Source organism: Antechinus flavipes, chromosome 3 (assembly GCF_016432865.1).
Source record: "Antechinus flavipes isolate AdamAnt ecotype Samford, QLD, Australia chromosome 3, AdamAnt_v2, whole genome shotgun sequence".
Classification (NCBI taxonomy): domain Eukaryota; kingdom Metazoa; phylum Chordata; class Mammalia; order Dasyuromorphia; family Dasyuridae; genus Antechinus; species Antechinus flavipes.
Genome location: NC_067400.1, coordinates 198,726,545 through 198,739,141, shown reverse-complemented (window position 1 = coordinate 198,739,141; position 12,597 = coordinate 198,726,545). Strand labels below are relative to the sequence as shown.

The 12,597-nt window shown below is 33.9% G+C and overlaps 1 pseudogene; it reads left to right on the top strand.

Moving 5' to 3' along the window:
• Positions 1 to 4,839: 4,839 nt before the first annotated feature.
• Positions 4,840 to 8,626, top strand: LOC127557107 (olfactory receptor 5AC1-like; annotated as a pseudogene).
• Positions 8,627 to 12,597: the final 3,971 nt, after the last annotated feature.

The following is a 12,597-nucleotide window of genomic DNA, read 5'->3' as shown; positions in this document are numbered from 1 at the left end:
TAAATACATGGTCATCACAGCTTATTCAGTAATTTGAGATGTAATAGACATATAAACGAGCTCCTTCATTAGGTTCACTTTGAAGATTTAAGATATATTCTGTATGCTTACAAAGCCATTGCAATAGAGAATTTTAAATAAATCACCTTCCTTTTTGATGCTACAAACTATTTCCCTCTCTAGCACCCTATCTTTTTGTTGTTGTTGTAAATCAGTTTAGGCGGGACATTTATAAGTTGAAGAACACAAAGAAAAGAATAAACATTATGGTATCGAACCGTGAATCAATATCTCCTACATTAGAAGAAATTGGATATTTTAACTCAAAGAATACAAAGCTTAGGCTAATTATGATGGTGATGGTCAAAAATATCTTAAGGATGTTCATTTAATTGTTCAATCATTTTCAGTCATGTCCAACTCTTTTGATCTCACTGGGAGTCTTATTGGCAAAGATAGTGGAAAGATATGTGATTTCCCTTACAGCTTATTTAGTTAATAAGAAAACTGAAAGAAATAAGCTTTAGTGACTTGCCTGGTATCACACAGCTCAGTCAATGTCTGAGGCCACATTTGAAATAAGAAAGATGAGTCTTTCTAACTATAGGTTCAGCACTTTATCCATTTAGCTGTCCCTTTACAAGATGATTTTTGGCTCCAGAAATCCAGAGCCTGAAGCAATTTGTTAAAGTGTAGGAAATTTTAAAGTTCTATGTCAGGAAACTTAAAAATTCTCTTTATAATTAATAATTAGAATTGTTTATAAGTAAAATGAATTGTTTTGGTGGTGTGTTTTCTTTGCTTAGAAGTCTTCAAAGGAAAGCTGGATAACCACTTGGAAATTATATTCTAATAAAGAAACCTTTTGGACATGAATTTGACTAGGTGGCTGCTGAAATACCTTCCAGCTCTAAATTTCTGTGATTCTGTTAACTTCAAAATAATTTTCTTTTATTTTATTTCCATCAAGCATGGAAAAGAAGTTCCTTTAGGGTTATGTTTTATTCCTGGGAATATATTTCTCAGACATCTTCATAGAAAAACTCATTCTATTTAATTCATTCAACATTTGTTGGATATATAACATTCTCATGGCATCAGGTTAGCCAACTCAGACACAAAGATAAGTATCAAAACATTTCATATTTCCAAGGATTCTTCTAATGAAATATATTTTTACATTTTAAAAAAGCATTATTATCCTTTGGCATGACACTGTGTAAAGTTTTCTACAACTCTACTCATTGGAGATGTTCCTAAGTAGACGCATTAAACAATGAAATAAATAATTTTGTGAGGTTCTGGACAAAGTAGAACATGATGCAAATGCAGTTAATATTTTCATCAAGAATCAAGTGTAGATTTTTGACATTTGGTGAGATTCCTAATTGACTTATCTAGTCCCAGCAAAGAATCATGCCACTTTTATGTAATACAAATATATAGATAGCTGTAATGAATTGAATAGATCCTGTTTTAGGCCCAGTTAAAATTCCTCTAATGAAGCACTAGATATTTAGCAATATTTTGTCCAATGCTATGCCCTCAGAATAAGAAAATAATTATTTATAATAATAATAACAACAACAATAATTATTATTATTATTGTTGCTGTCTCTTGATGTTCCCAATATATGAATCACATTATTCGTTCATTGACATTTATGACTCATTGTGACTACCATGTTATTGGTATTAGAATGCCATTTGCTTCCCTAATGTCAGTATGCAACAGTTTATTTCCTTAAGAAAGTTTAGAATTTAATAAATGTATTTACAAGCAACTCTCCTAAAATTATGATTAGCATTTTTTCCTTATCCCTTGCAATTATTCCCCACAAAAATATTTTGTGATTTTATTTCTCCTCTAAACCAATGTTCACAGCATGATAAAGGATTTAATGAATCTGGAAAATAATTAATAATTTGTTTATTATATTAGTATTTTTAGTCAAATTTTGGTATGGTGATTGTATGGATTCATCTTGGGTTTTTTTGGTTCCTTCTTCACCTGTTATTGTTATCTCTTCTGAAATTATTTTTCACTTACTCTCTCTCTATATATCTTCTATGTAGGTAGTAATTTCTATATTGTCTCACCAATTAGAATGTGAGCTCCTTGAGAGAAGGAAATGTGTTTTTGACTTTTTTTTTTATTATCACCAGTGTGTAGGATGGTTCTTGGCAAATAAGGACTTAATAAATTCTGGTTTTGTAATCTGACTGATTTGTCCCCAGAAAACAACTTCCTAGATTATTTTCATTAATGTGAATAAATTGAAAGGTATTCAGTTTTTTAAAATAACAATTTCAAAGTTTCATATTGAGGTATGGCACATTGCTTTGTATACAATAGCTATTATACATTGAATTGAATTGGATGGGAATAAATGATTGTGTTCATGAGGAGTAGCTGAGACAAATGGTTCCTATAAGCAATGTACTTAATATATTTGGAGAGTAGAAAATAAAAATGACTGAGAAATCAATCAACATGCATTTAATAAGTTCCTACTATTATGCTAAATACTGTTTCAAGAAATATATTTGAAATGAAAAAATAATGTTAAAAGTTGATTATTACATTAACCATTCAATTCAATTTAAAAACATCTTTAAACACCTCCCTATGACACAGGAAGTAAGAGTGATATGATAAATAGCCAAATAATACATAATACAAAAATGATATGTACCCCAGAAATATATAAACAAAGAGCCAAGTGAGACTGAGGAATTTTCCCATTTGTTTGACTTGGAATACTGGTAGGAATTTAATAAGAAAATGTGAGGAGGAAATCTATTATAAGAATAGCCTGAGCAGAAGATGGAAGGAAGGAATGAAGGAAGGAATACAGTAAAATGGGAAGGAAAGGAGGTAATTAGGAAGGAAAGAAAGAAAAAAGTAAGAATAAATCAAGGAAGTAAGAAAAGGAAGCAGTGATGAAGGAAAGAAATGTGGAAGGAAGAAAGAAAAGTAGATAGGAAAAAAAGAAATAAAGCAAGAAACAAGAAACTAAGATAATAAGGAAACAAACATGTAATAAGTATCTACTATGCATGATGCACTGGGCTAAGCAATTTACAAAAATTATTTCATTTGATCCTCACAATATCCCTGGGAAATAAATTCTATTATGATCCTTATTTTAGAGTTAAGGAAACTGAATTAAAGAGAGGTTAATAATGTGTTTGGGGTCACCCAGCTAGTGAGTGTCTGAGGCTATGTTCTAACTTGGGTCTTCCTAACTCTACACTCAGAGCTCCATCTACTGAAACCACCTAGAAGGGCATGTGCTGAGAAAACTGGGTCATGTTTTGGGTGAAGCACAGATTACATGAAGGTCAACTGTAGGATATCAATACATGAAAGTACATAGAAGCAGATTATAAAGGAACAGGCTCATGAATTTGTACATTACTTAGTAAACAGTAAGGAATTATTAAATAATTTTGGAGAGAAAAAGGTGATCAAATAATTTGACCTATTACAACATTGATCACTGTGTAAGTAATAATGATAACAATTGACATGTTTCATATCGTGCTTTAAATAGGCAAAGTGCTTTATATCTTGTCTCATTTCATCCTAATATCCCTGTGGAGTGAGCACAAAATGGCAAGAAATCTAGAGATACAAATCTAGATTTAAATACAGAAATGGGCATTTGCCTACACAAAACATAAATAGGTATGGAAATAGACATAATCATGGGCATAAATTATACACAAACACCATGAACAAGGGCATAAAGATAGGAAAAAAATCACTTAAAATGCAAAAGAACACATCCTAGCTAGTTAGTAATTACTCTATGTAAAAGTTAACATATTTAAAGATGGTAAATGGACACATTTTAATCAGAATTGAACTCTTCTGAAATTTTCATGAAAATATTCCTAGGTTTTTCTACAATCTGAACATATTCTCTAAAGACAAATATTAATAAAGTCTGATTTCTCCAAGTTTATGTGACTAATTTTTCTCTACATGATGGGAAACAGAGCCTCATCTATGAACATTCACTTAGGTCAGTGAATCAATAAGTATTTATTAAATGCTTATTTTATACCAGGTAGTGTGCTAAGTGCTGGGAATGGATTTAAAAAGAAGTAAAAGATAGTGCTTGGCCTCAAAGTGCTCATGTAATTAGGGAAACAAGCAAATAAATATTTGCCAAAAAAATTATAAACAGTGGAAATAAGAAATAAGTAAAAAAGAGAAGGCTTTAGAATTAGGGGAAGTTAGGAAAACTCAATGAAACATTAACTAGATTAGTAAAACCCAAATTGATAAAAACTTAAAACCTAAAAAAAAACTGAATCTTGCATCAGACACTTACTGGGTATTTGATCTTGAGATTATCATTTAATTTCTCTCTGCTTAGGTGTATTCATATGTAAACTGGGAATAATAATAGGGTCCTCCTCTCTGGGTGTTGGTGATGATTGTTTGTGCTTCATTCTCAAAGAGGATCAGTGATATCATGAGGATGATATCTTGACTTCCTTGTGAATTGGATTTGAGTGAGGTGGAGCTGGGGAAAGACATCAGTGAAGGACAAAATGAAATATTTGTGAAATGCTCTATAAACTTTAAAACACTATATAAATACTATTATTATTACTTAAACAATTTAATTTGTTCTACTTTTCCCAATTATTACAATCAGATTGTAAAATGGTTGATATTCTTAAAATATATTTATTAAAGAGAAAAGTTGACTTTAATCATTGTAACTATACTATTTGCAGCATCAAATAATGCACGAAGTGGCTTTTGGCCAATTTTTTTTTTTTTTTTTTTTAAATTTAATATCTCTTATTCTAGCAGCTGACATGGCAGAGAAGAACATAATATTGGTGACAGAGTTTGTTCTTACGGGACTTACAGATCTCCCTGAACTTCAGATCCCTTTTTTCTTGGTGTTCTTAGTGATCTACCTCACAACCATAATGGGGAATAATGGACTAGTTGTACTTGCTTAAATGCATGCTCACCTTCACACACTCATGTATATATTCCTCAGTAGTTTAGCTTTTGCAGCTGCTTATCTTCTTCTTCATTGACCCCTAAGATGCTGATAAATTTCTTAAATAAGAATAAAATTATATCCCTTTTGGAATGCATGATCCAATTTTACTTTTTTGGTGTCAGTGCAACTACAGAATGTTTCCTGTTGTCGGTAATGACATATGATCAATATGCAACCATATGCCACCCTCTCCTTTATCATGAAAATGTCCAATAGACTCTACAGACAGCTGGTCATTCCTTCTTATACACTTGGCTTTCTTCATCTCATGATTCACATGGGCTTATTATTTAGATTAACTTTCTGTAGATTCACTATAATACATCATTTCTTTTGTGAAATTTCACCACTGTTTAGGATTTCCTGTACTGATCCATCTCTTAATTCACTTGTGGTTTTCATTTGCTCTGTCATTTTACAATCCTTCACTTTTATGACAATCTTAGTCTTATACACATATATTCTTCTTGCCATCCTGAGAATTAAGCCTGAACAGGGCAGAAGAAAAGCCAAATCCATCTAATCTCATCTCTTCTCTGTCTCATTATTCTATGGCACACTTTTAATTATGTATGTGCTTCCAGGCTCTGAAGTTGCCAAGAATCAAAACATAATGTATTCTCTATTTTACACAGTGATAATTTCTCTATTAAACCCATTTTATCAACAGCCTGAGAAACAAGGTAGTTCTTGATACCTTGAGAAAAATGATTTTAAAAATAGATTCCAACAGATAAATAAATAAATTAAGATACTTCAAGTAAGACTTTAAAATAAACAGAGAAGCCTTGGTCATGCTAATTAGAGATAATTCTGAACTTCCACAGATTTAGTATTGTTTTGAAATATCTTTATTTGGTATATAAGTACCAGATTAAAAAAAAAAAGCTTCTATCCCAAAGAATAATGTAAAATGGCTTCCTCCCCAGATGCCATTTATAAAAGAACTCAAAAAAGGATTTAAAAATCAAATGAAAGATGTGAAAACCACGTTAGCACACTGGATACTTTAAAATCAGATGGAGTCAGGATAAATAAAAGTCCTTGATTTTTATTCTTTTTCGAAGGGACAGGAGAGTTTGTGGACACAAGCATATCCTCTTTCTTCTCAGGCTCCCAGCCACCTTGCTCATCCTACTCCACTCTCTAAATCCTGCCTCAAACTCTCTATACCCAACAGATCAAACCTGCACAAAGTAGTGGGCAGGGCCATTCTTTCTCCAAGCATATGCTAATAGAGTATTGTCCTATTGGTAATTAGCCTTAAGTGCTCAGACCTCAGGGCATCAACTCAGTTTCAGCCCATTACAGAAAGACAATGAGAAAACATTTTTTTTAAAAATCCAAATAAAACAAGATAATGAAAAAAGAGTTAACCAACTAGAAATTTTCATCTCAAAGATGAAAATAATTCTTTGAAAATTAGAATTGGGCAAGGATAAGCTAGTAAAGCTATGAGAGACCAATAACTAACAAAATAGTTGATAAGGAATGAGAAAATAGACCACAATGTGAAACATTTTATAAGAAAAATGACAGATCTGGAGATCAGATCAAGAAACAAAAATATAAGAATTGGACTCCCAGAAAGTTGTGACCAAAAAGAGAACCTAGACATAGTAATGGAGGAAATAATCCAGGAAAATTGTTCTGGATTGATAGAACATGGGGGAAAGTGGAAATAGAAAAAAATCCACTGACAACCACCTCAAAGAGATCTTTTTTGGAAAACACACAGGAATATTGCTACCAAATTTCAAACCCCCCAGATCAAAGAGAAATTTTTGCAATAAACAAGAAAAAAAATTCAACTATGCTGGGGCTACAATTAGAAATGTACAAGATTTATAAGCAGCTACAATAAAAGATCACAGATCCTGGAATCATATCTACTAACAATCAAAAGAACTAGCACTATGGCCAAAAATATTATATTCAGTCAAATTATCTATAATTTTGAATGAGGAAAAAAAGGACCTTCAACAAACTTGCAGATTTTCAGGACCTTCTATCAGCCAAACCTGAACTTAACAGAAAATTTAATATATAACAGCCTATATCAAAGATCACTTTTAAGGAACTCACCATGGACAAACTGTTTATGTTTTTTGTTTACATGGGAACTGTATACTATATGTTTAAGATTCACATTAACAATACGATAGCTCAAAAGAAAGATGGGCAGAGTTCAGGTAAAAACAGAAAAATAGTAATCATGTTATACAAATGAGGTGCAGAGGAAGAATAGACACAGAGGCATTAGAGGGGGAGAAAGGCTTGTAATTCTGAAGAGCTATTTGCATCAGGAATGGGTTCAATAGACAACTATATATATTCTCTGAAATCCATGAAAAAATAAGGGGAGAGAGATAGGTGGATGGGAAAGCAAAGGGTGAGGGAAAGGATCATTGGGTGGAGGGAAGTTAAGAAACAGCAAGGCAAGTTATGGAGCAGAATTCCATTAAAGTGTCAGGAGGGAAAGGAAAGATATGTGTGTATGTGAAGTGTGTGTGTGTGTGTGTGTGTGTGTGTGTATGTGTGTGTGTGTTTAAGTATACATTAACTACAGCTTTCCTTGGAGGTGAAGAAGATGCAAGGGGGAAAAAAGAATAAAGTAAATAAGATGCACAGAAGAGAACCAAAGAGCAATTCACAAGGAATTAAAGAAAAAATGGACATTCATAAATATAATTTCTTCTACTAATATATGCATATATTATATATGTGTTTATACACACACACACACACACACACACACACACACATATATATATATATATATACTTTCTTGATCTGATAATTCGTTGTTATATATTTTGAATCCTCCTTGATATTCTGCTGGACACATGGTAATGTTCTCTTTTGTTTTGCTTTATTTTGTTTTGTATTCCTTTTCTATTTTTCTTTTTTCTTACTCTTTTTTCAAAAAATTTCTTTAATTTTTAGTGAAAAAATATCTCAAAATATTTCAGAAAGTTCAGAAGAGAACAGGAACTATTTCAAAAGGAAGTACAGACAAGTAGGTAACTTTTCAAAGTCACATGTAATTATTTACTTTTTTAAAAGGAAATTGATATGATTCTGTTTCGAAAACAATCATCTTTTCTGTTCTACTGTGTATGTGGTAATGATTTTTTTTTGAGATTATTAAGTTAAAATTTAAAAAATAAATAAAAAAGCAAAATTGCCAATTCAAAAATTAAATAAAGTGCAATTGGCTCAGGGAAAAAAAAATACTGTACTGACTCATTCATTAACATGCTGGTCGTTTTCATTTTCTCTGTCTTTATTCAGACTGTCATATTCACAAACATCATAATATCTTATGCTTATATGTTCTCTGCTATCCTGAGGATTAAATATGAAATTGGAAAGAGCAAACCCTTCTTGACATGCAGCACCCCTCTGCTCTTTGTTTCTTTATTCATGGAATTCTTTTCTTTATGCATATGCATCCTGGGTCTGGCACTTCTTTAGAGGAGATGTATTCCTTGCTTTAAATTACCATAATCTCCCTGTTAAACCCATTTATCTACAAACAGAGAGACAAAGAGATACTTGGTTCCCTGAGAAGAATAATTAAAAAATAGATATTTCTTACATGTGCTCCTAACCATTTCTTCTTTTTAGTTTTTATTTAAATGAATTACAAGATCAATCTCTTTCATGTTTGTTCTTTATTTTTTTTCAGACATCTTCACAGCTCCTACCAACATACTCAGATTTCCTCTAACTTAAAAAAATTACAGCCCTTTTCCTTTTCTTTTCTTGAGTTTTCATCCTGTTTTTGTGCTTCCTTTCACTTTTGAACTTCTCAAAAAGATAGCAAAAAGTACAGACCTAAAGCCTGTATTTCCTCTTTCAGCCAAGCCTGGTTTGAGTCCTAATTTTGTGGGATGTCAGAGACCCCTATCCAAAATGACTACTCGGAGATCACTCAAAATAGAAAACAGAAAGATTGTTTATTATGTCAACTCATAAAAGGTGGGCAGTCCAGCTACAAGATAAGGAAAATGAAAGTACTCACAGCAGGAGGGTTGAAGAATTAGTAAATATACACAGCTTTTATAGATTTTGTTACAAGGGATTACATCACAAGTAAGAGAAAATTGGTGGTGGGAGGGGCATCTAATTGGTTGTTGCTATCCGGAGAGATTGGAATGGAAGGTTTCTGGCTTAGGCCTTCAGGATGACAGTGGTCAAGCTAATAGACTAAATATTGATAAATGTCAAACATTGATAAATGTCACCAACTTAGGTTAAGTAAATATAGGCCTGCACATATTGTACTTATGCAGGTCATAGGGAAACACAGGAATAATTAAAATAAAGAAAAAGAATTCACACATCACTGTAAGTTCTTCATCTCTTCATTCCACACATTATCATTCCATATAGATAACAACATGGAATAATGAATAAAGTAATGAATACCAGAATTTAAGCCTATTCTGATGTATATTGACTGTGCAAAACTGCAATTTGCTATTCCTATCAGTAGAGAGAATTTCTTCATAGAGAATTCCTTACACCCATAAAATTCCAGTTCTGGAATAAAAACCACATGAGATTTTCTATGCTAAACTACTTCATTTTTATATCAGAAACAAAATACATCTATTGAAACTACAGAATGGAAGCTAGTAATTTCCCATTCTGGCATCTGGATTATATCTTTTCTCATTCTATCATGCATTGTAAACCCACCCCCCACCCAGATCAAAATATATAGGTTTTTTTTTTTGGGGGGGGGGAGGAGGGTTGCCCCAAACCCTGTTTGGGGTTTTCTTTTCTTTTTTTTCTTTTTTGGTGAAGATACTGGAATTGTTTGTCATTTCCTTCTTGAATGGGATAAACACAGTGAAGACCATTCATAAGAATGTGACTTTTACTTATACCCTAATTATAAGTTGAAGATTTGCAATAACAAGTTTCACCATAAGCCAAAAGCTGCAGATATTCACCCATTGCAGATAAGCATATTTCCCTTTTCCCTTTCCTTTTTACCATGGTAGCATTACATTCCTCATATGGTAAAGAGTGTGTCATTGGTTAGTATTCTTTGTCTCTGGATAGATTTCCACTTTTAGAATGGAAGCCTGAACTCTCAGCAATTGGGAAGAAAGGCCAGGAAGGGGGAAAAGGGGTTTTTGGTTAGGCTCTATATAATCCTGTGCTTTGCAGCTTGTACATTGCTTTCCTCTACAGATGACATCTTGTCAGTTAGAAGTTGTCCTTTCTTGCTAGATTGTAATAAACCCTTTTTATTTTTCTACTTTAAGAGTCCCTGATTTCAATTTGGGTAGGGATCCTCGCTGTCTCACACAGCTTTGGGGCTCATTCCAGGACATATCCTGTTTGTAAAGAGTTTCTCCTGCATTAAATCCTTAGGCAGACACCCACCAGAGAGTTTTCTGGTAGTCCTTGGACTCAGCTTGGGATCAACTCTGATCAGGCAAATTCCCAAAGAATTCGCCAAATTCACTCAAAGAAAGCAGAAGCAAAAGTAAGCAAAGTTTTCAACCAGGCTAATGATTGATAGAGAATTAATTCAGTTCAGGAAATAAACCAGCATAGAAAAATTTTTAAGTAGTCACATAAATTGTACACACAAACCAGATGAGCAAGAACTGATGAGCTGAGGGACTGTAAGCAGTTAGAATCTGTAAGAACACTCGCCCTTGTAATGGGCTGAATCTTGAATTGATGCACTGAGGTCCCAAGCACATGAGGCTAAATAGTAATTGGATCATACTCTATTAATATATATACTTGAAGAAAGAATGGCCCCCGCCAACTCTTTGTGCAAGTCCTGATGTGTTGTTTAGGAAATGACAATTTTGGTGGGTGAAAGCAAGGGAGTGGAAAGCGAAGCAGAAAGAGAGACTGCTGCCTGGCCTCTTGACACAACTGCTCGCAATGCTATCGCTACCACCCTTCACCTCCGATCCCCCTCTGCTAGCTGGCTTCCTGTCACAGCTGCTCATATGGCTTTCTTCACCTCTACTGAGAATAAAGATTGAAGATTTTTCCCTTAACCTGAATTCCTGATTCTGGCTGATTTTAAATACACGGTCATCACATTTGGCACCCAAACATGGGAACCAAGGACCCTACTTTCACTGAAGAAGTCTCCAGTGACCAGGAACTTGGTGAGTATTATAGACAAACAGGGAACTTATTTTCTTAAAGACTAAACTACTAACTGAAATGGGACAGATCCTAGCTAAAGATTCTCCATCCCCCACCCCAACCCAGGAAAGCATGTTTAAGCTGATAGAAGATCAAGGGCTACTTATAACTAGGGAACAGACAGCTAGACTTCTGGGTACATTAAAACACACCTCCCCTTGGTTCTTAGAGGAAGAGCAAATCTCTCCATTAATTGGGCAACAGCTCTCCGATATTACAACGAAAACAGTCCTCATTCAATTTCTATCAAGGCATTCTATTTATACAATATAATACAGTTGGCCTTAAGAAACCATATAAATTATAGAAGAAAAAGAAAAAACTCTAGGAATAGCCAAATTTGAGATAAAGGAGGAAGACAAAGAACAGATTAATGACCATATCCCCATAGGGCATGGAGACTTAAGTGAAGCTCAAGGGTGTAGTGAATCTGAGGCAGCTTCAGCCCCACCTAAGGAAAAGGTAATTGACTCCCCTCCATCAACTCTACCCTCCAGCATCCAGCTTCTCCTATGACTAGATTGCAAAAGGAACTAATTAAGGCCAAAGTGGAAGGGAAAAATGTATTGGAATTTCAACACCACATTTTTCCTGTAATTCAACAGTTTAATTCTTCAGGTCAAGAAAGTAGAAAATACGCTCCTTTTGATATAGAAATCCTCAAAGACCTGAAAAAAGCTTGCACTCTTTGTGGGGCTATATCAGCTTATGTTAAGATGTTATTACAGAATTTGGCTTTTGAAATCTTGACCCCTAATGACTGGAAATCTATAGCAAGGATATGCCTAGAACCTGGACAAAACTACTTGTGGCTTTCTGAATATAGTGAGCTCTGTAGGATACAAGCCCAACAAAATAGTCAAAGTAGAGTTTATGCAACAATCACCTATGACCTACTCACAGGTGTAGGTTCTTATGCAGACATCGCAGTACAGATTATTTATTCTATAGCAGCATATGAGCAAATTGCTGCTAATGTTATCAAAGCGTGGGCTTCTCTCCACAATAAAGACGACATGGGTGGGAACTTTACAAAAAGAACACAAGGGCCAAATGAACCCTTTGCTGACTTTGTGGGACGTTTGCAGACAGCTATCACAAGAACAAATGGGGAAAATGCAGTAACAGACATTTTGATAAGGCAACTTGCTAAGGAAAATGCTAATGAGGTTTGCAGAAGAATTATACTATGATTGGGCAAGAATGCTCCTTTAGAGGAGCTCATAAGATGCTGTGCCACAGTGGGCACAAATGCCTTTTATAGACAGGCTATGATGCAGACTTCCCAAAATCCAAACATGGGAAGACAGAGTCCCTCCTGACAAGGGACTTCCAGAGAGACTTGTAGATGCTTTCAGTGTGGTAAAGT